General features: G+C 42.5%; 1 protein-coding gene across 2 annotated transcripts in view; it reads right to left on the reverse strand.

Moving 5' to 3' along the window:
* CEMIP2 (cell migration inducing hyaluronidase 2) overlaps positions 1–27,644 on the reverse strand; it is a 164,977-nt gene that overhangs the window by 125,159 nt on the left and 12,174 nt on the right. The window lies entirely within an intron of this gene.

The following is a 27,644-nucleotide window of genomic DNA, read 5'->3' on the forward strand; positions in this document are numbered from 1 at the left end:
CTCTGGCCTCACTGTTTCCTACAGGCTTTGTTTTTTTAACATATACTACATAGAATATGCAAGATGCATCTGGATGCCTTTAGAAACAGTTGTAAGTGGCTACAGAAAATGGAGTTTTAGTTAATTGATGGGTCATCTAGTAACCATTTAGGAGGGTGGGAAATAAATTAAGGTGACTAGACACAAGATAAGGAAAATGTGGAGCATTCAGCGGATAGCCATCACCACCTCTCTAATGGATTTACACATGCACACTTGGATTGGTTGCAAACATTATCAGAGAGACTAAAAAAAAAAAAAAAGCAGCTATATAACATGCTAGAGCAGCCTTAGATTTTTCGTTTGGCACATTTCAATAAATTTAAAAAGGGTCCTCTCTCCCCCAATACTGCCCCCTTCCCACTCTTATGAATGGGGGAAACCACATCAACCCCTGCCCTTCCATTCCAATGCGGTTTGTGCGGTCCACTGTTCCCAACTTCTTGCACTTCAGCCAGTTATTCGGCAGCACCAATGGTGCCAGTAATGTCCTATGTGACGAGGCATAGGGGAGCAGCTGAGATCAGCGATTAGGTTTTTATAATTTGTTTTTTTTTTTTTAATCCATTCAACAATGAAGAAGCTGCCAAATTGAATCTTGAAACATCCCATTGACTTGTGAATGGAAAAAGCCGAAAGAATTGCAAGTTCACTTCTTTTAACTCCTTAGCATCTTGGCAAACCTGAATCAGTTAAAAGATGCCCACAAGACTAAACTTATGAACAAGTCACTTTTCCATAGAAATGCACATTTTTGTTAAAGAAGTGTGCTAAGAAAAATCTTCCAGAAAAACAAGAAGTGTGCACATACCCCTAGCATGGAGTGGCTGAGTGCACACTCAACCACTGCTCGATTCACTTCCGAAGAGGCTGCTGAGTGTGGTGCTCCACTTTTTCCAGCAATCACACAGCAGGAATAGAGCACTGGTCGGGTGTCACTTACTGGGGATAGAAGTGCCCCGTTTTGTTGAGCAGTGTGGGTGCCAGGGGTTGGAGTCTAACCGTTGGACGTCAACCGATCAGCAAGTTCGAGCCACTGGCCAGTACTGTATTGGCAGCACAGCTGTTAACAGTAAGGTAAGGTTAGAGGCAATAAGGCCTAGTCAGTATAATTAAAGACTTTCCCTTTGCCGGCTGCAGATAAGTGTAGCCAGCTGAAAAACAAGCTTGGCATACACTTATTAATCATGTGTACATGAAATTTACTCATTTTCTGCACAGTTAAAAATGTGTTTGATTTCCATACATATAAACCATACGCACAAAGCCCTAACATACAACATAAAGAATATGACCTGTCATAAACCTGAGAAAGCCAAGTCACTTCTATCTGCTCCAGATTCCCCTTACCAATTAAGAAACATGGCAGGGAAATGCTTATATCCAGCAATTCCTAGAGAAAATTGTATACAGGGGGAAAAAAAAAAAAAAAAAAAAAAAGTTGGGTGATATACAAAAAATGTCAATTGAGGGATGTACAGATCTGCTCCAAAAAAATAAATATACACACACTACTCAAAAAAAATAAAGATACCACATCCTAGACAACAATGAATTAAATATTCCAGTTGCAAATCTTTATTACATAGTGAAATGTGTTGAGAACAATAAAACATAAAAGTGATCAATGTAGATCAAAAGGAATATCCCATGGAGGTCTGGATTTGGAATAATACTCAAAAATCAAAGTGGAAAATCAAATTAAAAGCTGCTGATCCAACTTCAGTGGAAATGCCTCAAGACAAGGAAATGATGCTCAGTTATGCACGATGCCTCCACATGCCTGTATGACCTCCCTACAAACACCTGGGCATGCTCGTGATAAGGCGACGAATGTTCTCCCAGACCTGATTTAAAGCATCAGTCAACTCCTGGACAGCCTATGGTGCAACAGGACGTTGGTGGATGGAATCAGACATTATGTCCCAGTTGTGCTTGATTGGATTCAGGTCTGAGAAATGGGCAGGACAGTTCATAGCATCAATACTTTCAATTAACAGCAAGTGATCTTCTAGCTAGAAGACTCTATCTATACCAGCAAGCTAGAAAAATACCAAAAATAAAACTAATCTACTTTATTCAAAATTGAATTAAAAAGGACTTAGTCCATTCATAAAAATGTACATGTACAAAAAGACAAACACTTACAAAAACCGCTCAATCTGACGCGGTAAGACCAAATTTTCAAGCACCCTATCGGTATACCCTTGGTGTCTTTATCCAACTCTCCATAGACACCCCCTCGGAGTATCCGCTTCGTGTGAATTTGTTTCAAAAAAACACTCTCATGGTGCTAGAAAAATGTCTTTCACAGATCTATTGTACTTTATGTGCCACTTCTGTGTAGCATACATAATCATTTGGATGGCATTTTTCTTATGTAGGCATAACGCTGTACTTAGTACTCCCCTGATGATCTGTGTGGTGAAACGCGTAGGGAGAAGGGAGCGTCACATGGAGGAACCCATGAATGTATAGATTCGGGTGAGATCTTTCCATGATATACCAAATGACATAAAAAATCTGTAAAGGTGGTGAATTGTATGATCAAAAAAGGGGAATGCCTTGATTCACACCTTGGTTATATATAATTACAGATTGTCTATCATGCCATTTCTTATTTTTAGGTGGTTATTTGAATAAGGCTGTTAATATGATATTTGTTCAAGATCATTGTTAGTGATGATTATGTATGCTACACAGAAGTGGCACATAAAGTACAATAGATCTGTGAAAGACATTTTTCTAGCACCATGAGAGTGTTTTTTTGAAACAAATTCACACGAAGCGGATACTCCGAGGGGGTGTCTATGGAGAGTTGGATAAAGACACCAAGGGTATACCGATAGGGTGCTTGAAAATTTGGTCTTACCGCGTCAGATTGAGCGGTTTTTGTAAGTGTTTGTCTTTTTGTACATGTACATTTTTATGAATGGACTAAGTCCTTTTTAATTCAATTTTGAATAAAGTAGATTAGTTTTATTTTTGGTATTTTTCTAGCTTGCTGGTATAGACATCAATACTTTCATCATGCAGGTACTGCTGACACACACTCCAGCCACATGAGGCCTAGTGGTGTCATGCATCAGAAGGAACCCAGGGCCCAACGGCAGTCAGGAATTATCACAGCTGACACCCGGCACTATGTAAGGTGGCGGTCACGGACCGCCCTCTGCACATTAACCCCTGGCACATTGCGACCAAACATGATCGCAGTGTACCAGGGGATTAGGGAAGAATTGTGAAGGGAGGGGGCTCCCTGCGTGCTTCCCTGAGACCCTCGGAGCAGCGCGATGTGCGGCTCCGAGGGCCTCCTCTGCAGGCCCCCGGATCCAATATGGCTGCGGGGGCTTTCAGGGAGGTGGCTTCCTCAATGCCTGCTGAGAGCAGGCAGTGAGGAATCCTGTGCAGTGCCTGTCAGATCGCTGATCTGACAGAGTGAAGTGCAAACTGTCAGATCAGCGACCTGACACTTTATTATATTGCCCCACACTGGGACAATATAAAAAACACACATTTAGTATCACCGTGTCCGTAACGACCCGCCCTATAAAACTGTCCCACCACTAGGCAAAAAACAATGCTTTAATCATACCGCCAAACAAAAAGTGCAATAACACGCGATCAAAAATTATGTACCGTATATAAACAAACATGGTACTGCTGAAAATGTCATCTTGTCCCGCAAAATACAAACTGCCATACAGAGTCATCAGCAAAAAAAAAATAAATTATAGCTCGCAGAATAAAGCGATGCAAAAATAATTTTTTTATATAAAATTGTTTTTATTGCATAAAAGCACCAAAACATAAAAAAAGACAAAAGAGGTATCGCTGTAACCGCACTGACCCGAAGAATAAAGCCGCTTTATCAATTTTACCACACGCAGAACGGTGTAAACGCACCCCTCAAAAGAAGTTCATGAAATGCTGGATTTTGTTCCTTCTGCATCCCAAAAATGGGAATAAAAAGCAATCAAAAGATGTCATGTGCCCAAAAATGGTACCAAGAAAAAAAAGTCAACTCATCCTGCAAAAAATAAGACCTCACATGACTCGGTGGGTCAAAATATAGAAAAATTATAGCTCTCAATATGTGGTGATGCAAAAACTATTTTTACAATAAAAAGTCTTTTAGCATGTGACAGCTGCCAAACATAAAAACTGCCATAAATAGTAAATCAAACCCCCGTTATCACCCCCTTAGTTAGGGAAAAAATAAAATTTAAAAAAAAAAAAAAAAAAAGGTATTTCAATTTTCCCATTAGGGTTAGGTTTAGGGCCAAGATTAGGGTTAGGAGTGTGTTGGGGGTTAGGGTTGGAGTTAGAATTGGGGAGTTTCCACTGTTTAGGCACATCAGGGGCTCTCCAAACGCAACATGGCTTCTGATCTCAATTCCAGCCAATTCTGCGTTGAAAAAAGTCAAATGGTGCTCCTTCCCTTCCAAGCTCTGCCATGCACCCAAACAGTGTTTTACCCCCACATATAGGGTATCAGCATACTCAGGAGAAATTGGACCCCAAAAGTTGTTTTGCAATTTGTCCTGTTACCCTTGGGAAAATAAAAAAAAAAATTGTGGGCAAAAAAATATATATTTTTTTTTTTTCACACAAATATGATTTTTATATTTTTATTGCTCTACGTTATAAACTTCTGTGAAGCACTTGGGGGGTTCAAAGTGCTCACCACACGTCTAGACAAGTTCCTTGGGGGGGGGGGGGTCTAGTTTTCAAAATAGGGTCAGTTGTGGGGGTTTCCACTGTTTAGGCACATCAGGGGCTCTCCAAGTGCGACAACCGCAGATCATTCCATCAAAGTCTGCATTCTAAAACATCACTTCCTCCCTTCCAAGCCCCGACGTGTGCCTATATAATAGTTTTCTCCAACATATGGGGTATCAGCGTACTTTGGACAAATTGGACGACAACTTTTGGGGTCCAGTTTCTCCTGTTACCCTTGAGAAAATAAAAATTGGGGATTAAAAGATCATGTTTGTGGAAAAAACAAATATGACTTTTACATTTTTATGGCTCTACATTATAAACTTCTGTGAAGCACTTGGGGGGGGGGGGGGTTCAAAGTGCTCACCACACATCTAGATAAGTTCCTTGGGGAGGGGCGGGTCTAGTTTCCAAAATGGTGTCATTTGTGGGTGGTTTCCACTGTTTAGGCACATCAGGGGCTTTCCAAACGCGACATGGCATCCGATCTCAATTCCAGCCAAAAAAGTCAAATGGCGCTGCTTCCCTTCCGAACTCTGCCGTGCACCTAAATAGTCGTTTACCCCTACATATGGGGTATGAGCGTACTCAGGACAAATTGAACAATAACGTTTTGGGTCCTGTTACCCTTGGGAAAAAAACTGGGGATGAAAAGATCATTTTTGTGGAAAAAAAATTTTTTATTTGTACGGCTGTACGTTATAAACTTCTGTGACGCCCTTGAGGGTTCACAGTTCTTACCACATATCTAGATAAGTTCCTTGGGGGGGGGTCTAGTTTCCAAAATGGGGTCACTTGTGGGGGGTTTCCACTGTTTAGGCACATCAGGGTCTCTCCAAATGTGACATGGCGTCCGATCTGAATTCCAGCCAATTTTGCGAGGAAAAAAGTCAAACGGCGCTTCTTCCCTTCTGAGTTCTGCCATGCGCCTAAACAGTGGCTCCCCCCATATCAGGTATCAGTGTACTCAGGACAAATTGCACAATAACTTTTGCAGTCTAATTTCTCCTGTTACCCTTAGTAAAAAAAAAAAAAAAAAAAAAAAATAATATTCAAAAAAGCACATGAAGGGTTAATAAACTTCTTGAATGTGGTTTTGAGCACCTTGAGGGGTGCAGTTTTTAGAATGGTGTCACTTTTGGGGATTTTCTATCATATAGACCCCTCAAAGTGGCTTCAAATGTGATGTGGTCCCTAAAAATAAAATGGTGTTGTAAAAATGAGAAATCGCTGGTCAACTTTTAACCCTTATAACTTCCTAAAAAAATAAATAAATAAAATTTTTGGTTCCAAAATTGTGCTGATGTAAAGTAAACATGCGGGAAATGTTAGTTTTTTGTGTGCCATATCTGTGATTTAAGGGCATAAAAATGCATAGTTGGAAAATTGAGAAATTTTCGCCAAATTTCTGTTTTTTTTCCCCACAAATAAAATGCAAGTTATATGAATTAAGTTTTATCACTAACATGAAGTACAATCTATCACGAGAAAACAAAGTCAGAATCACCGGGATCCATGGAAGCGTTCCAGTGTTATTTCCTCTTAAAGGGACAGTGGTCAGAATTGTAAAAATTGGCCCGATCATGAACGTGCAAACCACCCTTGGTGGTAAAGGGGTTGAACATGTTTTTGAGCACGCTGAAGACACTCGGTTAGCACTCAGGCAAGCTCAGATGACACGTTAGCCGAGCACATTCATCACTACCCCAACAGTTAACAAAAATTTACAACACAAAAGTGACAAAAAGTTCCAATTCTGGCCTAAGAACATCAACTCTTATGAATGGGCAAATTATCTAGTCCTTAAGGCTGTGTGCACACGCTGCGGATTTTGCTGCGGTTCCGCAGCGGTTTTGGCCGCTGCGGACCCGCAGCAGTTTCTGCTGCGGTGTACAGTACAATGATTCCCTATGGGAATCAAAAACCGCAGTGCAGACGGTGCGGAATTTTCCGAGCGGATTATCTGCGGTTTTCAATCCGCAGAAAGAATTGACATGTCAATTCTTTCTGCGGATTCTCCTGCGGTTTGCCATCTCCTCCATTGAGGAGATGAAAAACCGCAGGGCAAAACCGCAGAGCAATCCGCAGGTAAAACCGCAGGTCTTTTGACCTGCGGTTTCACCTGCGGATTGTACAAAATCCGCGCGGATGAATCCGCACCTTTTCCGCAGCGTGTGCACACAGCCTAAGGCCTCTATCACACATCCATGTCTCCGGTATGTGTGGTGACAGTCTTCTCATGCACCGGAGACATGAACACACAGACCCATTCAAATGAATGGGTCTGTGCACATGTCAGTGTGTTTCCATGGACCGTGTCCGTGGGCAAAACACACCGACATGTCAGGTTTTTTTTTTTACCGTCAGCACAGACGGCAAAACGTCCAGCACACGTGCACACATTGATGTCCTCCGTGTGACACGCATCAGCACCGGGAAAGAAATGTTACAGTAAGAACTGTTCCCCAGCGGCAGGTGCTGAAGACAGCGCTCATCATTCTCCCCTGCTCTGCTGACGATCGGCGTGAGCAGAGGAGAATGAAAAGAGTTATATTAAAGTCCGAACAGCAGCAGGTTGGGGCTTTTTGGATTCTTACTCCTGTCATCCGACACCTGCTGCCACCAATAACAGTGACAGTATGTGTGTATGATCTGGGTATTCCACAGCCGCCAGCTGCGATCTAACAGAATAAGCGAGTTGAAAAACCAAATGTGGGTTCCCCCCTTTCTTCAACTAACCAGGCAAAACTGAGCTGGGGGCTGCAATCCTCAGCAAGGATGGTTATCAAGAATAGAGGGGTCCCCACATTATTTAGCCATGGATATAGGCCCCTCAGCCTAAAAACAGCAGCCCACAGGTGCTCAGAAAAGGCGCATTTATTAGATGCGCTTTTTTGGTGCTTTGCCCGGCTCCTCCCACTTGCCCTGTAGCAGTGGCAACTTGGGGAATTTGTGGGGTTGATGTCACCTTTGTATTGTTAAGTGACATCAAGCCCACGGCTTAGTAATGGAGAGGTGTCTATAAGACCTCTCCATTACTAATCCTATAGTTATATGTTAAATAAAGACACAGCCAAAATAAAGTCGTTTATTTGAAAAAAATGACACTGACTCCTTTATTAATCTTAAACTATACTTACTGCATCACCTAATTCCACTGAAGCCCTCAATCTCCTGTAATAAAAATAAGAAAAAAAAACAATATATCAAATCTGTCTGTCGTTGTGTCCCACGCCATAATCCATGTCTGGGGGCTAAATAGTTTTCAACCTAGACGCGGCCAAGATGGGACCGTCCCAGCTGAAACCACTGGTGAATGAGCTGCCGAGAGCGAGTGGCTGTGTGGTACTGATGCAGCACACGGTTGCCACACGTATTACACACAGACATGGATATCTCCGGTCCCGGAAATAAACGGACTTGTGAAAAAGGCCTTAAAAATTGTTAAGTGCCCAGTCAGAGCTGGCGTTACCGTCTCCGCCTTCGTATGGATAGAACATGAAGAGGAAGTCAGATCAGCTGCAGACCTGGCTTCCTCTTCATGTTTATTCCGTACAAAGGCATGGACAATAATGCCAGCACTGATTGGGTGACGGGCACCACACCAGAGTTCCAGGACCACGAATGCCAACACAGATGGAATGGCACCAGCACAGGTTTTCTTATTTTATCGGGGCCAAACATTTAGTTCAAGAAGGGGTTTTCCTAGTACTGGACAACTTCTTTAAGGGCTTGCACTCAGTGTAAATAAAATCAGCCCATTGTTGTTCCTGAAAAAGGACAAGTGTCATGCGACTACAATACAATTTTTCTCACCTAGCATCCATATGACATGCGTATGCAATGAATTTTTAAAATCAGCTTTTACATAAAGAATGACTGACTGATTCTCATTTAAAGATAGATTGATGTGAGCAGTAATGCGAGTAAGGTAACCAGGGTTCAACGGCTATGAACTCCGGTGACCTTACTCACATCAGCGTTAGACACTGCAGGAGTGTAATCACACTCCTATCTGTGTTACAACCTGTGTGTCCCAACTGGCTTGCTGAGAGGTCAAATCATGCCACTGCTCAAACCACCCAGATGTAGCAGAGCTGGATTTCTTCATGGGACAGCATCACATAGGGATCATCTGCAGATAGGTGAGGAATATGGGGTTTTATTATTTTTACATGGCTATGGGAGTTTTCATTACAATAACTGACTTTACTTGGTCTGTGTGTCTTTATTACATTTGACTCCGGTGTTAGTAATGGGGGTGTCTTATAGATGCCTCTCCATTTCTAACCCCTGGGCTTGATGTCAGCAAACATCAACCCTAATACTATTACCCCCATTTACCACCACACCAGGGCAAGTGGGAAGAGCGGAGGCCAAACTCCAGAACTGGCGCATTTAAATTATGCACCATTTCTGGGGCGGCTGAGAGCTGATGGTCTTCATTTGAGAGGGGGCCCAATATCCATGGCCCCTTCCTAGGCTCTTAACATCAGCCCACAGCAGGCTGCCTAGCCTTTCCTGGTTATTAATTATAGGCGGATCCTGAATTTTTTGAGGGGAAGAGGGGGTGAAGTCACCCCTTGTTAGTTAACTACCCAGTAAGGGCTAATTAGACTGCTGTGAGCTGATAATAGCCTGGTAAGCTCCATATTCATTACCCCCATCTCAGACTATAAGGGTACGTGCACACACTGCGGATTATGCTGCGGACTGATCCGCGCGGATTTTGCAAAATCTGCAGATTAGCCTGCGGTTTTGCATCTCCACAATGGAGGAGATGGCAAACCGCAGCAAATCCGCGTGGAAAATTCCACAGCGTCTGCACAGCTTTTTTTTTCCATAGGGTATAAAAGGTACTGTACAACACAGCAGAAACTGCTGCGGATCCGCAGGGCCAAATACGCTGCGGATCCGCGGCAGAATCCGCAGCGTGTGCACACACCCCCTAAACATCAGTCCCCCTTTGGCTTTCCCTCAGCTGGTTAAGAAAAATTAAGAAAAATTTGGGGTACCCCACTCCATCTTTTAACATGTATCTAGTTCATTAAACTACACACGCACTGCATTAGTTATGTGTCAGACATCTTTCAATGTACATATCTATTCTGATAGGGAACCCAATATTTTATCACCCACGTACTGTAAATTCACAGAGTGACCTATGAGATGGGTGCAATAAAAAAAAAAAAAAAAAAAAAAAAAACCCTGCAGTCACTTTGTTTCACCAGGTTACTCATTCTGCTGTGATCTTTGCTGTGGTAAAACACAAGCTATGAGATTTCACAACTGATGTGAGGAAACTTTAGGTTTCATAAATTCCTGTAACCCTGCATGTTTCCATATTCAGCACTGTACCATTGGGAGAGAAACTTGACACTAGTTCCTGACAAACTAGTATTACACAAGACCAAATTACTATTAGGCTATGTGCACACGTTGAGTAAGGTTTCTGCACCATTTCTGCATCTATTGGCAGGAAAAACGCGCATTAGTTGTGAGGTCAATGCTGAAAGACGCTAGCAGAAAGGCACGCGCGGCGATTCCACATATGTGTTCAATGAACCATGCGGAATGGAATCACCGCATCCTATACATAAATATCAGTCTATCTTGCGGAGACTGAGTCTCCGCAAGATAAATAGACATGCTGCGGTCTAGAAAGACGCGCCGCATGTGCGTATACGCAGGTCTGCCACCTGTGTGTTTGAACGCATAGTGGAGATGTGATTTCATAAAATCCCCTCCACTATGCTGTAACATCTGGACGCTGCAGCTGTACACAGCATCCAATCCACAGTGTTTCCAGACCGTGGAAACATACCCTTACTGAGAAGTCAGCTTTTGAATTGATAAGCAAATGAGGCTGAAGTCTGTCACTCCAGCTCTATTCTCTACCCAGCGCCACTCCTTCCTGCATGACATTTCTATGAATCCATTTCACTTGACTAACCTGCAGCATAAAAAAATTTTTAAAAAAAATAAAAAAATAAGTCACTGAAAACTCATAGTAGGAACTTAACCTTAAAAAAAATTCCAAAGCTAATCCCAAAATAGGTAACCGGATGGCTGAAAAACCAACAAGTCGGTCCAATCTGTCAAACCAAAAGGCTATGGGCACATAATAGAGCAGGAACGCCAAGAATCCTCCTCAAAAACTTAGGAGTTTTCACTCAGTTTCTACTCCAAAAAGTGTGTGCACATAGCCAAAGGACAGATGATCTATTCACTGCAGTGAACATAAATATGGTTCCTAACGAAGCAAGGCATCAATGTGGACCTGTAATAGCAAGATGGATACTGTCAGATGCAACAAAAGCAGTGCTTGCTCATCTATATTAGGGCTTAGTCATCACTACATTAGAGCTCCAGATATCCTATGGTATTTTGCCATTCTCCACTGTAACCGGAGTGACGCTGTACTACAGTTAGATCATCCATCTTACTAATACAAGTCCACATTAGAATCTTGCTTCAACTGTACATGTTCACTTCAGTGTGTGGGATTTCATCACTTGTCTTTGATCTGACAGGTGGGCTAGGTTGTAGGTTTCTAGCAGTCTGGTCACTAATTTTGGTATAGGTATAGACATGGAGTCTTATTGTAATTATATAAGAGATTCATTTTAAATACTTCTCACACTGTGCAGTCTAGAATATATTTACTAGAAAAGGGAGTTCAGTTAAAAATGTAGTGCCAATACCGAGTTACACAAAGAGCTATGTTAGCCATGATGGAGTAATCCAGTGCAGATGGAGACAGTTCAGCGTTTGCTCATTGTCTCATTCTACCAAGCCCTCTCCCTGATTAGCCATAAAATGACATATGTAATAAGCCAGCCATTACACGTCCGAGTGCCATGCCCTTGCACATGCCTTGCTTAGTGTTGGTCACTACTGTTCTGCGATGATGCAGAGAATTTTTATGTTCTGAGTTCACATCATTTCCACCATGCGGCAGGTCCCACTACAAATCAAGACCAAGTGGAATCCTGAAAAGCGAAGAAATCTCAGGTGGATAACAATAAGTGTATTTCGTATAAATGCCAAGCGCCATCATGGTGCAGATTTTAATTACATCTGTATTTTGGAGTTCCTGGTCCGTGTTACAAACAGAAATGAATTTCATGAGGAAAACGGATGCAGAAGGATCTCTTTAAAGCCACATTCACATTTAGTATTTGGTTAGATTTTTACCTCAGTATCTGCAAATTGTCTCTTCAGACAGGAAAAGGACTAGAACTCTAGTGCCACCTACAGGAAGTAGCAATCCTAACAGTCAATGTCGACCCTTTAATGAGCCTTGTCACATGACTCAAGATAAAAGCCAGAATCTCATTTTGCAGACACTGTTTCAGGTGTACTGCCCCTCGTCAGTGCAAAGTGTGAGATCTGGTTTGGCTGTGCGAGAGGCGTCTGACGAGGATCCAGTATCTGTAAGCCAAAATCAGGAGAGGAACAGTCAGGGAAAGTATAATAATTACAAAAGTGGTGTTTCTAACACCCACTCCTGGTTCCACTCCTGAGGTATAAAAAAAAAAATTCAACTTGTGCATGTGGCCTAAATTGTAGTTGGGTTGGTCTTTCCAGTTTTGGCTCCATTTTTTACTGCACGCTACACTTTATTACACAGTTGCCAAAGCCGCTGCAGAGGTGACGTGCACCCGAGAGAGATTACAGAGCTGCTGCGCTCGAACAATGACAGCACAGTTTCGCCCTTAAAGACACTTTTTACGTCAAGAGCGCTAGTGATACTACTAATTAGCAACACTGACACAGATACTAGGAAACCAGTTCTACAATGGTAATTGGAGGTTTCCAGCAAATATCTGGCTTTAGCATGTCTGCTATGGTTACTTTAGGGACCAGCATGGAGCGCATAGTCCCCTCCTGGCTGCTATTGGGGACACAAGGATTTGGAAACTTGCATGTCAGTCCTTTGTTCTCCTGAGCAATGAAAGGGCTCCTGGCACTGGCTTCCCTGTTGTCCCACAAACAAAGTATATTTTAATCAACAGATCTTAGAACAAAAAATAAAATGTCCCTGTGCTGAGATAATCGTATAAATGTGCCCCTGCTGTGTAGTGGGTAATGGCTGACTGTGCCGGGACATGGTCTGATCATACCACAGCTCCTGTCATAATTGGGAGATCAAACATTTCACATTTTAACCTCACCGAAAGAATCTGCTGCGATCCCATTCTGTAATGTCTGTATATTCTCTTTTGGTTCCTCCCCTGCCCAGGAGCTGTGGTATGACTAGACCATGTCCCTGTACAGTCAGACATTACCCACTACACAGCAGGGGCACATTTATAAGATTCTCTAAGCACAGGAATTTTTTTTTTTTTTTTTATAAACACATGTTAAAAATTATAAAAATATATATATATATATATATATATATATATATATATATATATATATATATATATATATATATATACACACACATACACACACACACACACACATATATACAGTCCTATGTTAAAGTTTGGGCACCCCTACTAATGTTAACCTTTTTTCTTTATAACAATTTTGGTTTTTGCAACAGCTATTTCAGTTTCATATATATCTAATAACTGATGGACTCAGTTATATTTCTGGATTCAAATGAGGTTTATTGTACTAACAGAAAATGTACAATCTGCATTTAAACAAAATTTGACCGGTGCAAAAGTATGGGCACCCTTATCATTTTCTTGATTTTAACACTCCTAACTACTTTTTACTGACTTCCTGAAGCGCTAAATTGGTTTTGTAACCTCATTGAGCTTTGAACTTCATAGCCAGGTGTATCAAATCATGAGAAAAGGTATTTAAGGTGGCCACTTGCAAGTAGTTCTCCTATGAAGAGTGGCATCATGGGCTCCTCAAAACAACTCTCAAGTGATCTGAAAACAAAGATTATTCAACATAGCTTTTCAGGGGAAGGATACAAAAAGTTGTCTCAGATTTAACCTGTCAGATTCCACTGTGAGGAACATAGTAAGAAAATGGAAGAACACAGGTACAGTTCTTGTTAAGCCCAGAAGTGGCAGGCCAAGAAAAATATCAGAAAGGCAGAGAAGAAGAATGGTGAGAAGTGAGAACAGTCAAGGACAATCCACAGACCACCTCCAAAGACCTGCAGCATCATCTTGCTGCAGATGGTGTCACTGTGCATCGGTCAACAATGCAGCGCACTTTGCACAAGGAGAAGCTGTATGGGAGAGTGACGCGAAAGAAGCCGTTTCTGCAAGCACGCCACAAACAGAGTCACCTGAGGTATGCAAAAGCACATTTGGACAAGCCAGTTACATTTTGGAAGAAGGTCCTGTGGACTGATGAAACAAAGATTGAGTTGTTTGGTCATACAAAAAGGCGTTATGCATGGAGGCTAAAAAACACAGCATTCCAAGAAAAACACTTGCTACCCACAGTAAAATTTGGTGGAGGTTCCATCATGCTTTGGGGCTGTGTGGCCAATGCCGGCACCGGGAATCTTGTTAAAGTTGAGGGTCGCATGGATTCAACTCAGTATCAGCAGATTCTTGACAATAATGTGCAAGAATCAGTGACGAAGTTGAAGTTACGCAGGGGATGGATATTTCAGCAAGACAATGTTCCAAAACACCGCTCCAAATCTACTCAGGCATTCATGCAGAGAAACAATTACAATGTTCCGGAATGGCCATCCCAGTCCCCAGACCTGAATATCATTGAACATCTGTGGGATGATTTGAAGCGGGCTGTCCATGATCGGCGACCATCAAACTTAACTGAACTGGAATTGTTTTGTAAACAGGAATGGTCACAAATACCTTCATCCAGGAACTCATTAATAGCTACAGGAAGCGACTAGAGGCTGTTATTTTTGCAAAAGGAGGATCTACGAAATATTAATGTCACTTTTATGTTGAGGTGCCCATACTTTTGCACCGGTCAAATTTTGTTTAAATGCAGATTGCACATTTTCTGTTAGTACAATAAACCTCATTTGAATCCAGAAATATAACGGAGTCCATCAGTTATTAGATATATGAAACTGAAATAGCTGACTACTATATATAATACTTTTTTTTTATACATACACGTTATTCATGGGATAATCCTTAAAGCGTAACCAATGTTTTAAATTTCTCATAAATCAATATTAAACATGAAAAATGAGCAACCTTGTAATACCGTATATCTTATCAGAAAAATTTGCTTCTGTGCCAAACTTTTTTTTTTAGATGTTATCAAGCTTCTCAGTTCTGAGGTAAAATCTGCATTCAGTGCAGACAGACTTTCCCATTACAGATAGGAGATGGCAGCCGCTATAGTACAGGTCTATCTAACTAGGAGGAGGATGGGGAGCTCTGTCTCTAGTTCCTCCCTCCTACATTGAATCATATCACTAAGGCTGCTTTTACACTTGCCGTGTTTTCTGAGGTCATATTGCCGTGATTTTCATGGTATTCCGCAAAAACGGGCAGCAAAAGACCTTCCCAAAAATCGCCGTTTTTCCCCTGTTATAACAAATAGCAGGGACAAAATGGCAATCTGCAAATATAACTTAACATTGCATTTCAATGGTACAGCAAAAACATTGCAGTCGTGTCTGTAAGGCTACTTTCAAGGCTTTTTTTAGCGCAGCGCTTCGTGCGCAGTAGAAATGCATGCAAAAACGTATCATGCGTTTTGCATGCGTTTTTAGGCGCATGGGTTTTAACCAGTTTCTAGCCATGTTAACTCTTAAAATGCATGTGTTTTTTAATGCAGGCGTGCGCATGTCCATAGACTAATGCGTTATTTTGTCGTATTCGGTGTGCATACGGTTTTTTGGGTTTTTTTTTTTTTTTTTTTTTTTTACACGCCGTTGGACAGACCTAAAAATGAAACAGGTTGCATCTGGCGTGGCTAGGCGCACAACTTAAAACACGCACGAGTCTCTCGCATCAACACCCGGCACTGATGCTGGCACTCGGACTGGAGCTGCATGCATTTTTATGCAGCTGCGGCTCTGTGTCTCAGTGCTGGTGGTAGCGCCGTGCGTTGATGCGAGAGACTCATGAGAGTTTCTCGCATCACACACAGTAGTGCGATGCCTGATCCTGGCCTTAGACTGGGGCTTCTATGTAAATCTCTGAAATATGCGATTCAGATGGAACCTCCAGGAGAAGATTCCATATAATGGAGGCCCTGTGGACGTAGTCTGACCTGTGATCCAGTGGTGTCAGTCTTTTTAGGATTGCAGAGAAGTGCTGTCAGCCACCTTTAAAAAGAAGGACACCGCTGAACAGAGGCCAAAGTAACTCTGCTGCCTCATAATAGTGAATGGATCCATCGGGGGTTACATCTCATGCCACTTGGAGAATTAGATGGAAACCCCAAAGTAAGTGCTCAGTGTAGAGTGCCGGATAAAAGGGATCCTAAATGTTATGTAAGAGTTTACAATAAAAGCTTCACCGCAATCCACAAGAAAAAGTAAGCCCTCACTCAGGTTCGTCATCTGTCAGTGGAAATATAGGTGGCTTCCACGTTACTGGTAGCACAAAGGCTCTGGAAAAGCTAAGTGGCTGCTCAACCCTCAAAAGAAATTTAGCAAATTCTGCATTTCCAAATGCCCCCCCCTCCCTACTGAGCCCCACAGTGTGCGTAAACCACCTCATTAGCCTATGTCTCAGCCCCTGATGATGCCGCTAGCGTGGGGAAACACGTTGGGGGGACGATGGTGCTAAAATTTGTTACCCTACTCTACCAATATGTATTAGCATCCCGGGTGCTATACCCTTCCTAATACAAAATAGCAGGAATACTGCATAACATAACTGCAGACTTCTGAGACAGATTAGGGACAAAACATTTTATACCCTTTGTATATTCCTTGTAATTTCCTAACAAAGCAAAAAAAAAAAAAAAAAGTGCTGGTGTCAAGTAGACAAGTGAGAAATGTTATTTATTAACAATTTTGGGTGACATATCTCTCTGATTTAAGAGCATAAGAATTCTAAGTTTGAAAATTGCAATGTTTTTAAAATTTTAGCCAAATTTCCGTTTGTTTTTTTCACAAACAAGTAAGATCTGGCAAAGAAAATTATTTTCCCCCTATCATGAAGTACAATATGTCATGGGACAAAAAAAAAAAAAAAAAAAAAAAGTTTCAGAATCACCGGGATCCATAAACAAACGCTAACATTCACTGCAGTTCTGGTTAAAATCTCCAATAAATGTGGTAGATATTATGATTAGTGCAAGTAAACCCTAGTTGCTTCTGCCCATGACTGATCCCATGCACATAATACTTATAAGTAATCTTGGGTGAAAGTCTACAGTTATGGATTGGTGTCACGTTTGGCTCTCCAATAGTAGTTGCAGCATCCAGCACACATCGCAAGATCCTTCATACCAACTGCAGAGATTTCACACCCCTGTTCTCAGATCATAACAGATTGGTTACGGCTTCACAGGACACCTTTCCCACCTACAAATATTCCTATTAATGGTTATTTTTATGGAAAATATGAAACCCCTTCCTGTGTACAATACCCTATGTCACATAGGGAAATAATGAAGATTCATGGTTTAATTCCAAACGATGGTCCACGGGTGCTTCCTGTTGGCACTAGTAGCATGAGGTTTTGTTTTTTATCCTCAATATGGAAACTGCAACACCAAGAAGGAACAATTGTGGAATTATGGAAACACATGATCGTTAGACATGTTAATGAAGAAAAAAAAAAAAAAAAAAAAAAAAAGTGTTCAGCTGACTTTACTGTAATATGTATGTAGGCCTGTATATCAGATATGCAGCAACAGGGTCTGTAATATCAGAAATCATTGTAGTCTTGAAGAGGCAATCCCACCCAAGGCAGTTATTGCCAATTGATAAGATACACCACTTGCGGTATATGGGAGCATGTCCTTATATAATTCCTATAGACAGCAATAAAGAGGTCCACTTTAAAGTGTATGGAAGACACAGCAGCATGGAATTGGCAAAATGGGGAAGGGAGTCACGCTCTTGATAAGAGCACCTGTTGAGATGCCATAAAACGCCTAAAATGGGAAAACTCCTTCAAAAAGGGGCTAGCACTGGAACTTCACTATACATTTGTCATGTCTAGTCATTTGCCTTCTCTATCAACACCAATGATCTGGTTAGCCATCATCAAACATGGCACTACTCACTATAGACAAGTCTGAACCACGACTTCACAGCGCAGGAAAACCAGAGGAGGTATGGAGTGGACACAGCGTACCCTCATCATGGATGTAGGAGGACTGGAATCAGTCTCAGCAGAGGAGACAAATGAAGGGCACCAGAGTCTCACTGCAGAGGTGACAGGTTGTTGTAAGAAGCAAATTAAGACAAGCTCTCACTTCGTTGTCCAACATGAAATAATGTTCCAACCTTCACTATTTGGAGCAGGGCTGTGGAGTCTGAGTCGTGGAGTAGGAGTCGGTGCTCATTTTGGTGGAGTCGAAGTCGGAATCGGAGTCAGTATAAAATGGACCGACTCCTAAAATATATAATAAATTGGGTACAGTAATTCAATGCAGGATGTGCTGAATATTTTTTCATAGGAGTTTGGGAAAGTTATGAAATGTCCTATAAATGGCTGTTATATTCCTGATCTAAGGCTACATTCACACACAGCGTTTTTCATGTGTTTTTTGAGGATACGTTTTTCAGCTGCAAAAGTTGATCATCTTTTTAAAAAAACTGCATCACCTGAAAGGTTTTTGAGCTCATAGATAATGTTCTCAATAGCAAAAGCAGATTAGAAATCTGCTCTATCCATCCATTTATCCATATCTGTCTATCCATATCGTATCTGTACCAAAAAGAATGAAAACCGGGTAGTACACCAATATATATTCTGTTCTATCTAGATATCTTGATTATTGGATCATAAAAATGATTAAATGTCTGAGGTTCACATTGTACTACAATAAATTTTTCACTTAAATATAAGCAATATGTGTGGGAGTCGGAGTCGGAGTCGTGGAGTCGGAGTCGGTGTAAGGGAAATTGAGGAGTCGGAGTTGCAGGTTTGGCTTACCGACTCCACAGCCCTGATTTGGAGAGTTTTTTTACCTCAGTATCTGTAAGCCAAAACCAGGAGTGGGTGATAAATCCAGAAGTGGTGACGCGTTTCTGTTATACTTTTCCTCTGATTGTTCCTCTCCTGGTTTTGGTTTACAGATACTGAGGTAAAATACTCACCAAATCCTGAAGGTGTGAACATGGCCTATCACTGATTTTAAGGCCACATTCACACGTTCAGTATTTGGTCAGTTTTTTACCTCAGTATCTGTAAGCAAATACCAGGAGTGGGTGATAAATCCAGAAGTGGTGACGTGTTTCTATTATACTTTTCCTCAGATTGTTCCTCTCCTGGTTTTGGCTTATAAATACTGAGGTAAAATACTCACCAAATACTGAACATGTCAACGTGGACTTAAGCAGTAACCAAAGACAAAAAAACAAATTATGCGTTTCGGCTCATAGGCAAGCCTTTTCCAAACATACATCATCCTTAAAGAAGAGATCTGCCATCACAATTGTGGCAAGGATAGTGTTACTGTGCAGTATGGTGACAGCACCTAACCCCGGACACAGTTGGCTGCACCAATCAATCTTCATCCTCCTATATGGCCACTGACTGGTGATGGATGCCCAACACCTGGAACACTTTTCAAAGTTTAGGAAAGCAATTCTAGGGACATAATATGTCTACAAAATAGTTCTCTTTACAGTTGCTTTAGATAGTTATATGTCTGGTCTTGTAGAAAGTCCAAACATTCACATTCCTTCCTCAGCACAATTACAGAGGCCTTTGTGTATTTGCTGGCTTCATGTCACCTGTATAGTGCGCATTTATATTGATTTTTACCCCCCTCAGTCTGTTGAACTGAAAATATAATAGCTTGCATTCGTGAGGAGGGGGCTGCCATTCATCTGCTCTTGACAGAACAGTCCCATCCCCCAGCTGAAGTCTACATCCTACAATTAGTAATGTCTATGCTCATATTCCCAGGGATGTGGAGAGCCCAGTTCATGCTCTATTTTTAAGTGCTACTCTGCGCATATATTGATCACGTGCTTTCCTTCATTAGAAGGAACACTTGTTTTCCCAGCCCATGCATAGTGACTCATTACTTATTTAGGGTTATTTTTCCAAAAATCAATGTGAAAATGATGGCTCAGCAGTCATTTCTTGAAATTAACAGGAAATTAGACATGATTTGACCTCTTCCTTTATATTTTTCCATAAGCAGATATAGGCTGCAAAGCAAACATCAATGGAGATCAGAGTGTAATTTAGAGTGATGCCCCACAGAGAGGTCACCTAGATCCCAGGATCTTTTCTGCACGTTATACAGCAGGACATCAAGGTACAGGATGACCCACCACTGCTCATCCCAGACATACCTAGCAGTAAATGGGCGAGTCTTCATTGAGAAGTGTGTTTTCAGGGTTATACGCCTCATCTTTTGATATCATATTGGTGGGGTCCACCCGATTAGCTGTCATCCGCTCCAGCAGTGATTGGATGTAAAAAAAATGGAGCCAGATCAGAACAGCTCCATCCAGTACAGTAGTCAGTCATACAGCTCATCTATTGAAGTGAAAGGGAGCAGCACACTGTACAAAGATTGCTTCATGCAATATTTGCAACTCCAGCTAGATGAAAAGATCCAATAGTGGGGTGCTGGGTGTCAGACCTCACCAATCTGATGACTTCTAGGTCATCATTACTTAAGTAGTTTAAAACACCTTTAAAAGGGAATCTGTCATCTCATATTTGCCCTATGAGAGGAGGCCACCACCATCAGGGACTTGATTTTCTTATCTTTCAGGTTACGTCGGGTCGCTTATCTACAGCATTACGAGTTAGATCATACTCACCCAGAGTTGTGTCAGGGTCTGATGGGTGTCGCAGTCTGGTCCGGCACCTCCCATCCTCTAGCGATGACGTCCTCCTCCTTACTTCTGCCGCGGCTCCTGCGCAGGCGTACTATATCTGCCCTGTTGAGGGCAGACTAAAGTACTGCAGTGCGCAGGCGCCGGACCTCTGACCTTTCCCAGCGCCTGCGCACAGCAGTACTCTGCTCTGCCCTCAGCACAGCAGATATAGTACACCTGCACAGGAGCCGCGGCAGAAGTAAGGAGGAGGAAGTCATCGCTAGAAGATGGGAATCGCCGGACCAGACCATACCCCGGGTGAATATAATCTAACTCGTTTTTCTTATCTTTCAGGTTACATCGAGGGCTTATCTACAGCATTACAGAATGCTGTAGGTGGCCACATCTCATATCGGAAAAATGAGATGACAGATTCCCTTTAAGCATGCAAATAAAACAGACATTGGGTTTATTTATGAACCCAACTATAAAGCCATCGTCTTTACCCATAACCAACTAAAATATATATCTCCGTGTTACACTGAAAATAAAACCTACCCTGAATATATTCCCCATTATGATTTTTCAGGATTTTTGGAGTATGCTAGAAATACAAGCCCTAATCCAAAAATAAGCACTAGTTACACACAAAAAAAAAAAAAAAAATAATAATATATATATATATATATATATATATATATATATATATATATATATATATATATATATATATACACGAAAAGTGAATAGCATACAGCAGGACCCTTCATCAAGGAAGCCAGAAACCCTCAAAAGATCCAACAATAAAGTAATAAGGGTTGGACTGTCATACACAGATCAGGTAGTACCACTGGCATTACTTTGCTTCAGAGCCCAAGCGTTGTGGCTGCTTCTGGTCACCACAGGGAGCCAACCGCTGCACTTGGCTGCAGAGGAACACAAGGAGACTGACAGATGTAGATTTGTGTGTAAGCAAGTCTACCATTGGCACGAAGTTCCCAATGTTAAAACTACATTTTGAGGTCTAAGCTGGTCTGATGAGTGATTCTTTCGGGAGTGTCTGCATCTATCCTGCTGCACTCTATTTACTTTTTACATTGACCATAACAAAAATTAAGCCAGCAGAGTGGTATTTTTGTATACAAAGTATCACGTAACTACAGTATAGGTAATGTATTTATCAGTAAGCCGTCCTTTCCTCAACCTTCACTCTACCAAAATGCTTGTGCATGCCCTAATCATCTCCCACCACGACTACTGCAACATCCTCCTCTGTGGCCTACTTTCTAACACTCTCATACCCCTCCAGTCCATCCTTAACTCTGCTGCCCGACTAGTCAGTCTCTCTCCTCGCTACACTCCTGTTTCTTCTCTTAGCAAATCCCTTCACTGGCTCCCAATTTCCCAGCGTATTCAGTTTAAACTACATACACTGACCTACAAAGCCATCCATAACCTTTCTACTCCGTATATTTCCGAACTAATTTCTCAATATCTTCCCTCAATCTCTGGTCCTCCAAAGACCTCCTACTCTCCTATACGCTTATTCGCTCTCACCCAATCGCCTCCAGGATTTCTCCCGAATATCTCCCATCCTATGGAATTCTGTGCACCAACACATCCGGTTATCCACCACATTTGAATCCTTCAAACAGAGCCTGAAAACCCATGTCTAACAAAAAAAAAAAAACCAAAAAAAAAAAACCACACACCTTACAACCTGTAACGACCACCTCAACACCATCAGAGCTACTGCAACCCCCGACCTGTTTCCTTCCCCATAATTCTGTAGCATGTAAGCCCGTAAGGGCAGGGTCATCTTCCCTCTGCACCAGTCTGTGATTGTTAGTTCGTTTACTGTAAGTGATGTTAATCTTGTTTGGGCTTCTGGGCCAGGTCTATGGGAACCTGACAGATGAGCGGGTCTGCCCACATACACCTAGCGGTAGGGTAGTTCATGTTGTAATTTGTAAAATGGGGCCCATTTGCCTCACACCTGCTATGTGGATGTTGCTACACCTCCAATGGTAATACCTGCAAGGACAGAGAAGCGTCGCAAACCTGCAGCTAAATGGACTCCCTATATGCCGTGTTTTGTACCTGTATGCCGGTAAGGGGCTGCATTTAAGTTTTCCTGTGGAGTGAACTAGACCAGCAGACTTGTAAATAGAAACGGTTCCTGTGATACCTCCTCCCGCACCCAAGTGAGTAGAATCGCCACACTATATAGTTTCTTTTATGTAGTTTCAGAATTCTTTCCACCAATTAGATGATATAGCACAATTCAAACTTCGTACCGTCTTTACAGTCCTACTTTCCATGTAACGCTCTTAGTGGACCATATTAATGTACATTACAGGAATTGAGCTTTAGTGTAGACTTGTGGGAAGAGTTAGCATGAGGATAAGGGGAGGCACAAGTCGGGAATGCGCTCTGTGGTTGTAATCAACACCGGCACTGGCCTTCCACGCAGCAGCTCAAATTTGAGCATTTTCCATTAGCTTGTCTTTCCACAAGGGTCTCATTCTGGGCCTGGGTCAGGGCAGCAGGAGCAGCTTTTATTTCTAGCTTGTCAATCTAATAACCTGCTGAGGGACAGCAAAGTCAGAGGGGAACACTTCCTTCATAGCACAGTTTCCTGATCTGATGGTTTTATCACATCTCCTACCACAAATGCTGGGCCTCAGGAGACACCCCATTTATACAGTCGCCAGAGACAGTGTGTACAACCAGCTGTTAGGATGATGGCCGCAGACAATTACATGTAGCAGGTCTAATGCCTTACATATTGGCAGAGCACTGTGTCTAATAAGTCTCACTTGTTTTCAGGAAAACAATATGGTCATGTCACAAGAGGTACATGGTACGGCGGAAATACTCACAAGTAAATGTACACCACATGCTGCTTCACAGGTAGTCCCCAGGAGCCCCACTCAACTAGTCACGTGCAGGATTGCTTACATCAAGTGATTTATACAAGGAAAGTATATCGCAAGTGAAAAAGTGCTTCTCTAAACTGATGGGCAAGCATCGACCGCCATTTATTCTTCATCTACAGGAGTCCAGATGGCACTTGCATCAGTGGGAGAGGTCTAATGGGTATGGCTTCTCCTTGTAGAGTGACATGCCAGTATGTGGAGACTTGGCAAAAAAGCTTGATGACTGGTTCGCTATAAATAACCTACACAGTGTCAGGTTGGCACCATTATACTGATTAAAATTATACCTGGGTTAGGGCAGTTTCACACGTCCAGATAATTCCGGTACCGGAGCTATCCGTGTCCTATCCATATGTCCGTGTGTGCTGTCCGTATGCTGTCCGTGTTTTGGAAAAATTAGTTTCAATGTTAACCCTTTGACTTTTAAAAACACACACGGATCGCACACGGACAGCATCCGTGTGCGGTACGTGTTTACACGGACCCGTTGACTTGTATGGGTCTGTGTGATCCGTGCTGTTGCACAAAAACAGACATGTCAGCGTGTTTTGCACACGGACACACGGTCCGTGAAAACACGCTGCCATCTGCATAGACACATTCATTAGAAAGTGTCTACGTGTGTCAGTGTCTCTGGTATGTGAGAAAACTGTCACTACACGTACCGGAGCCACTGACGTGTGAAACTGCCCTTAAAGAAATCCGTCTTGTGGTTGTAGTCTCAGTTCATGAGATTCTTGTGCTCCAGGGAGGGGGAATCTTTTTTTGATGCTCTGGCCTCAGTCATCCTTGTGGGCTTAAATGGCAAGTTACCAGGGACGTTTTGTTGGGGGGGAGAAAAAAAAAAAAATTGGCTGTCACATGCGCAGTAGCATATTGGCAAGCTATAGATGCTATTGCGCAGGCGCCTTTTTGCTGGAGTTACATTTTTTGAGGGGTTTGTAGAGACCACAATATTAACCGCACAAATGCAGTATTTGTAATAGGAGGCAGGTCACTGAAGGTTCAGGGACCTGTCATTTGAGCCCACATGGTTTATGATAACAGCGCATCACATGAAGACACCCCAAAGGCCGCTTCGAAGCACAAGAATCTCATTAATTTGTGCTTTCAGTTTTCAGTTAAACAACCACAAGCCAGATGACTTCACCCCAGGCATCATTTTAATTACCATAACATCGCTAACATAACAATGCATGTAGTTTACTTAGTAAAATCCTGATAACAGACTCACTTTAAATGCCTTGCATGCTCCTCTTGGAAACTAAATATGAAAAGGAAGAGGACTTGAACTCTTACCCCCTAGCTCTCAGCCTCTCACCCAGTTAAATAAGATCTCATACTTTGTACTGATGAGGGGACAATACCCCAGAACACCATGTCTACAAATTGAGATTCCAATTTGGCTTTTATCCCAAGTCATATTTCAAGGCTTGCTAAGGGTATGTGCCCACGGTCAGGAATTGCTGCGGTTTTGACGCTGTGTATTTATGCAGCATCAAACCTACAGTGGCCAGATGATACAGCAAATTGGAAGGGCTTTCTGGAAATCCACGTCTACTGGGCGATTATGTGCGCCTGTGGATTACCCCGCGGACACCGACATCGACATGTAAATTTCTCTTGAGGAGACACCAGTCTCCGCAACAAATGTAATCAGTAGAATGTGTTCAATGCGGTAAATCCGCATGGTTCAGGGATCACAGCAGATCTACCTGCGTTTAATAAGACAGAACGAACATACACTGTGTCCAAAGTGCTGCTACTTCCGGATTATGGGCACAGCCTCAGGGATTGATAATGACTTGCAAGATTGCTCCTTCCAGTAGGTGGCGCTAGAGTTCGAGTCCTCTTCCTCTCTAAAGAGGCAATTTGAATAGTATGAGAGGCAAAACAGTCACTAATGGAGTTAGGCATCAGAGCAAGCAATGGTCGGGTGCACCTGGGAGGCTATGTGTGCTGCGGATCTGCAGCAGTTCTGCAGACAGTGTACAGTAGCATGTCAATCTATGTGATTTACTATCTGCTGTGCACATGCTGCAGATTTTTAACTTCGGAAAAGCTGCGGTTTTGAATCCGCAGAAAGAAATGACATGTCACTTCTTTTCTGTGGATTCTGCTGCGGTTTACCATCTCCTCCATTATAGAGGTGATAAACCGCAGGTCATTTTACCTGCGGTTTTTCCGCAGATACAAATCCGCAGACCAATCTGCAGCGTGTGCACATAACTTCTCAGGCTATAACTACCTCCCCACGTTTAGCCTGTATACAAATTGGTATGTGCACACGGTGCAGATTCTGGTGCAGTTCTGCCGCAGATTTGGCCCTGCAGAACTGCAAGTGATGTAAAACAAAAAACGCTGTGCACATGCTGCAGATTAAAAACTGCAGCATGTCACTTCTTTTGTGCAGTTCTGCAGCAGTTTTTCATCTGCTCCATTATATCTGCAGGTGAAAACTACAGGGGAAATCCTGCGCGGATTTAGTAAAATCCGCAGGTCAGAAGACCTGCGGATTACCCTGCGGTTTATCATCTCTACAATGGAGCAGATGGTAAACCGCAGCAGAATCTGCAGAGAGAAATGACATGTCCGTTCTTTCTGCGGATTGAAAACCGCAGCAAAACTGCGCGGAAAAATCTGCACTGCGGTTTTCGTTTTCCATAGGTTATAATGCTACTGTACACCGCAGCAGATCCGCAGCGTGCGCACATAGCCGGCTGCTGAGATCAGTGGTATCGGCAAACAATCTGATGTGTATATTGGCCTCCAGACACAGAAGGATCCAGCCCAAGGAATTTCCAATACTTTTTTCTTGTCGGATTCTGCCAAGTGATTCCACCAGGAGCCCTCTCAGAAAACAGGAGTGCTAGGCCAAGACGATCTGTCACAATTATACAGGGTGGGGGTGGAGGACGGTGTCGAATAGAAAGCCATCTATGGGGACCATGGGACACACACACACTTCAAGTTCACCTTCTCTGGTCAGTGACATGACAAAAGCCCTGTAATTCTGGAAGTTAGTTACGGTATGTCCCAAGATCACAAGTGTGGTCTTATGTACAGCATCTACAATTTAGAAGAAATTAAAACTCCAGAGAAAAAAGTCACAGGTATAATCAGGTATACTGATAGGACCCATCTAACACATCCAGGGGCCAATACTCCATGCATTGTAATTCTACCAGTTGGAAGCTGGACTTCCAGCAGAATCTCGCATGTGACCTGAGTATTATTTCCCACCTCTCTGCCAAAACACACTAGCTACTAAAGAGTACATTTTACAGCCATCACTTTTCATTGCACTTCCCTCATTTCCACAGGATATTGCTCATAGCAGTTCTGCAGGCTTGAAAGTAAACTATACATACCCTGAACTGCAAATCTAGCAGCAATTAACCAGAAAAACAAACGCATCTAAGATGCAATAGCACCAAACTATAATAACCACCAATAGCGGCCCGTGAAGACCACAGTCCATACGCCTGGACTTCCCTTTCTAGAAGATAAAATGGACGTCTCCACATCTGCACACTAGTTGTCCTTGTATTCATTGGCGGACACAGACAGAAAACAGCCCTTGTGCAAAAACAGTATATATGGGCCCTTCGCAGTCCTCATCATGCACAATTCCACCTGTTTTGGAGATGGAAATAGGCCCCCTTACCTCTTGAGCCCCCTATGCAGCTGCACCAACAATAGGTCTGCCCCTGCTTGTATTACATGGAGAACCAACCATTCATTGGAATGGCCGCCTTGTACTAGGACATTTTCTGGCTGGCTGTGATTGCAACTGGCAAACACCAGGTTGTTACCACATCCGAGATCAGCATGATGTAGGAGCAGAGACCCTGATTACAGCAATGTATCACTTACTGGGCTGCTTGCTGTCATTTTGATAAAAATCACTATTTTATATTACAGATTTAGCAGTTCCCCAAATACGGAGCCCTTTATATACCCACCCACACTGTGTGACAGCTTTCTACCCATATATAGTGGCACAGAAAGGTGTCCATCAGTGGTGGGGTTAGCTACATGACAGCAGCTTTACCAGTTCTCCA

This window comes from Dendrobates tinctorius, unplaced genomic scaffold, assembly GCF_039654945.1.
Source record: "Dendrobates tinctorius isolate UK_male_01 unplaced genomic scaffold, ASM3965494v1 ptg000134l, whole genome shotgun sequence".
NCBI lineage: Eukaryota > Metazoa > Chordata > Amphibia > Anura > Dendrobatidae > Dendrobates > Dendrobates tinctorius.